Here is a 4489-nt window from a genome sequence, read left to right as displayed (position 1 = left end):
TGTCTTTGTGTATATTTCTATCTAGTTTTGTTTTAGTTTATAAGTCCTTAGCTGTTTATAGGATCCTTTGGTTGAACCTGTCTGTAAGTAGACAGCACTCACTGGTAATTCTCTCTCAGGGGAAAATTGAAGTCCCAACCCCCAATCTTTTTTTTTTTTTTTTTTTTAACTTACATTGACCTGATGGAGAGGGGTTTTTATTATGCACAAAATGTTTTATATGGTTGATCTCACACTGGCTTCAGAGAGTTGTGTTTGGGTTTTCTGTACTCATGATTGCTCAATTGTTGCTGTTGGTTTGTTTTATTTTGGAATCAGTGAGTGCTTTCGTATGTTTTTAATTTTCTCTCTGGCAATCTTTCCTGGATTCTTTACTTTGCATAATTATACCTACAATGGAATGAGCATCCTAAAGTCACCAAGATCAGTCCTACTCTAACATCACATGACCTTCTAATTCTGCTAGCTAACAAAAATCGTCCAAGGCTAGCCACAACAGATCCTAATGAATCATAAGATGCTGTATCCTATGCACAGGGGATGTTTTTGACACATAAAACTTCTAGGAGCTTATGTCGCTAGGATAAAATAAAGATCCTTCTTCCTGGGCAAGCTCCAGTGTGGCAGCCATGGGACCAGTGAGTGCTTGCAGCTAAAATCTGTGATCCTTTATTGAGTGACATGCCTAAGTTCATACTAAAAATTAGAAAATACGTACTCTGAAAATCTGCCCCTTTTTCATTGAAGGATTAGCTCATCTGCAAGGAAAACTATAGCAATGGAAACCCCATAGTGTAAATTTTGTGTGGGTTCCTCTTTCTGTGAGACGGTGGTAAAGGGGAAGAAGGCATACTCTAGCACAGACTAATGGCATTCTAATCCCTGCTCCACTTAGTTCTGTCACCTTGAGAGCATTATTTCAGCCTCTCGAGTTGTAGGATTCCTGACACAGAGCCTAGTGTGCTCACTAAACATCAGTTTAGTTCTTTATGTAGGAGAGAGAGTAACAAATAATGCACTGTCTGGGGGAAGGCTGCTTAGGAACATGGGGGTCAGTGAAATTGTAATGCAGTCTTGACACCTTGTAACCTAACGCTGGTTGGGCTGGTTTTTTTCCTGCTGTCATAAGATGTTCTTTGGCTTACTTTGTGAAATAATCAGTTGATAGTTACTGCTAAGAACTCATTCGATCATCCTGGCCAACCTTCAGGGCCTAGGGGAAACATATAATCGGGGCGGGGGTGGCAGGGATGGAGAAGACTACAGTGGCACTGCCCCTTTCCAGAATATGCTCAGGGTTCACAGATCCATCACATCTAGGGGACTGGTGACTGCAATGGGAAAATAGTAAGGTTGACTACGAGTAGTCAACTCTTTCTAAAATCCTCTTATAAATTTGGGACCAACTCTTTTAAGATAAAACCTGATAAGAACTTTTGAGAGACTTGAAAAGTATTCATACTGCAGAAATGTGTTAGGGTTAGCCCATTCCTTACTGGTGATTTTCGAAAGTACCCACCCAGTGTTTGCAAGAGCATAATAAAACATATCACTGCTGGGGATATGTAAAATGTTATTTATGATTGCATATGTTAGGATATATATCCTGGAAATGAGAAGGCCAACAACACTGGTTAAATATTCAGTGCTGCTGTTAAGAACAGTGTGTGTGGGCCGGCCCGGTGGCACACTGCTACAGTGCGCTGCTTGGGAGTGCGGTGGCGCTCCCGCCGAGGGTTCAGATCCCACATACAGACCGGTTCCCGCTCACTGGCTGAGCGAGGTGTGGGAGCAACACCGAGGGTTGCGATCCCGTTGCCGGTCCTGGTCCGGTACGGGCGCGACACTGAGGGTTGCGATCTGTTGCCGGACACGAAAAAAAAAGACAAAAAGGAAAAAAAAAAAAACTGTGTGGGACAGACTTGCCAGTGTTGTAAGCTCAGCTAATCACCTTTTTTTTTTTTTCCTTTTTGTCTTTTTTACTGACCGGCAACGGGATCGCAACCCTCGGTGTTGCACCCGCCCCTCACTCAGCCAGTGAGTGGGAACCAGTCTCCACATGGGATCCGAACCCTCGGCGGGAGTGCCACCGCACTCCCAAGCAGCGCACTCTCCAGTGCGCCACCGGGCCAGCCCTGTATCACCTCTCAATTCTATTTTGCCATGAGCTTTTTGAAGACCCTTCATATACTAAAAATGAAAAAATATGTACTGAAAATCTGCTCGTTTTTTCATTTAAGAGTTAGCACACCTGTAAGGAGAACAAGTGTACATGTGTGTGTGGTGTTCTGTTTCCCAGCACTCTGAATGCTTTTATTCAGGGATTTTTGTAAGGATTAAAGAGCCTGAGTGTATAAGGTAACCCAGAAAACAGCCAGTATGCAGGTTTAGACCTAGTCTGCCAATCAGATACTTGAGGCTTTGGAGACAACACTATGTGCTAGGTGCCAGATCACATTGGGCCGTCCCCTTTAAAATGAGGAACAAAGTGAGGATGTTTGCTGTCTTGGTTTCTATTGAATGTGCTGGACAGCCTGGGTAGTGCATTAGGAAAATACGTAAGGATTGGCAGAGAAAAATTTTCATTATATGTAGATAATGTGCTAGCTGCACAAAACCCAAGAGCACTTGCAGTCAAGTTAGAATTTATAATCATTTTCTCTGTGTAGTAATGGCTAGAAAATATATATACACACAAATATTTCACAGTAGTATCAGGAAATGTAGCAATGTCTAACAGCATTTTCATGATCTTTATTTAAAGGCAAAACATGGAGTTTTTCATGTTCATGATGGTAAGACAATATGTCAGTTCGTCCATTGATTCAATGTATTTTGGTTTAAAAAATCTTAGAAAAATTTTGGTGGAGTTTGGAAAGCAAATGGGCCTTGAAGGAATGTATTAGAGGTTTAAAGAGAGAAATATGTAAAGTAGTTGTCCTGGAGAATGGGGAAACATACACTAGGGAAATACAGTAGGATTGCCTCCAGGTGGAGGTTTCGGTTTTAATTGCCAGGCAGATACAACAGAGGAAGGAAAGAGCAAAGTATACTGAAAATGAATGCAAGGGTATAGTTGACACAACCTTCCCAGCATCCACTCCCGCAATCCCCAGGTATAGGGTTGGGTACTGAATGACCAGAGGCGTTCTCTGGTGACTAGAATTGGCTCAGGGTTGGCAAGTGTTCCAACTGGTTTGGTGGAGTAGAAGTACTTACTTAGGGATCTGGAAGGGTATGAGGGGGTGGTCCTAGATTGGGACGAGGGGTGGTCCTAGGTTGGGATGAGGTGTGGTGCAGTTAGTAGTCATGTGAATGGGAGGAGGCAGAGGCAAGATGAAATGAAAAAGGCCACAGCGTTCAGTGATCTGTGGGTGCTGAAATTGCTACTAGTGATGTTAGAAGTAGTGGGTGTGGAGAGGACAATGACAGTGACCCAGGAATTAAAGTCTTCAGGATGCTTTTGGGTAATGAATTTAGACTGAAGGCATGGGCTGCGAAGAAGTTGTAGTTCTTGAGGGCTTAGGAGGGAGAAAAAAATGGTTTCAAAGTGGCAACGATGTACAGAGAGGAAACTGCCCACCAACAGGCATTTGGGGTATGGGAAAAAAAAAAAAAAAAAAAAAAAACCAGCCATGACTAAAAGGGCTGCGAATGAAGTAGTGTCCTGGGGGTGAGTCTGCTTAGAGATATGTAAGAAAATGAATGACCACGCCCTCTCCTCCCTGCAACCAGCCCAGCAGCCACCACTGAGACCCTGCCGGAAGCACCCTGGGCTCTCCTGAGCCAAGGTGGTGGGGGGCCTCGGCCATGCCCACCCCCCACATCCACAACCAGCCCAGTGACAGCTAACAAGCTACTGCAAGAAATGCCCTGGGCTCCTGAGCCGCGGCAGTGGAGGGCAAGGGCTTCAGCACACCCCCCTGACATCTGCACCCAGTCCAGCAATGTCCAAGCCACTGCTGGAAGCCCCCTGGTCTCCCCTGCAGGAATGAGGGGGTGCCTCAGGCAACAACACCACCCCTCCTCTTTCCTCCTCCTCCCACCCTATTTCTTTCCCCCTTCCACTCTCCCTCTCCCCCACAACTGCTCTACAACAGCATCATAGAACATTTAAAAAAAAAAAAAAGTGAATGCGAACATCCAGGCTGGTGACTGAATTCCAGAGGGTGCAGTGGAGGGTCCGAGACGGGAGCTATATTGGGTCAGATTAGGAGACGGAGAGATTGCTAATGAGAAATAATAGGGAGTTGACAGCTGACGTGGAGAAGCTTGGGCATCTGATAGAAACTGAGGTACACAAAGAAGTGGAATGCCTGCAGTTGGGTCCTGAGGTTCTGGTGGAAGGATTTGTCTCACATTTCAGTGGTGCAGCTGGGCTGTGGTTGGGGAAGAAGCAATCTTACTAGGAACTCTGCCTCTCCCTTAAATCCTGCTCTGAGGTGCCCCAGGCAGAGAAGGGCCTGCTTTCATCCCTTCAATCTGGCTC

Source organism: Galeopterus variegatus, unplaced genomic scaffold, assembly GCF_000696425.1.
Source record: "Galeopterus variegatus unplaced genomic scaffold, G_variegatus-3.0.2 Scaffold882, whole genome shotgun sequence".
Lineage (NCBI taxonomy): Eukaryota > Metazoa > Chordata > Mammalia > Dermoptera > Cynocephalidae > Galeopterus > Galeopterus variegatus.
The sequence above is the reverse complement of the archived record's forward strand: the minus strand, read 5'-3'. Positions refer to the sequence as shown.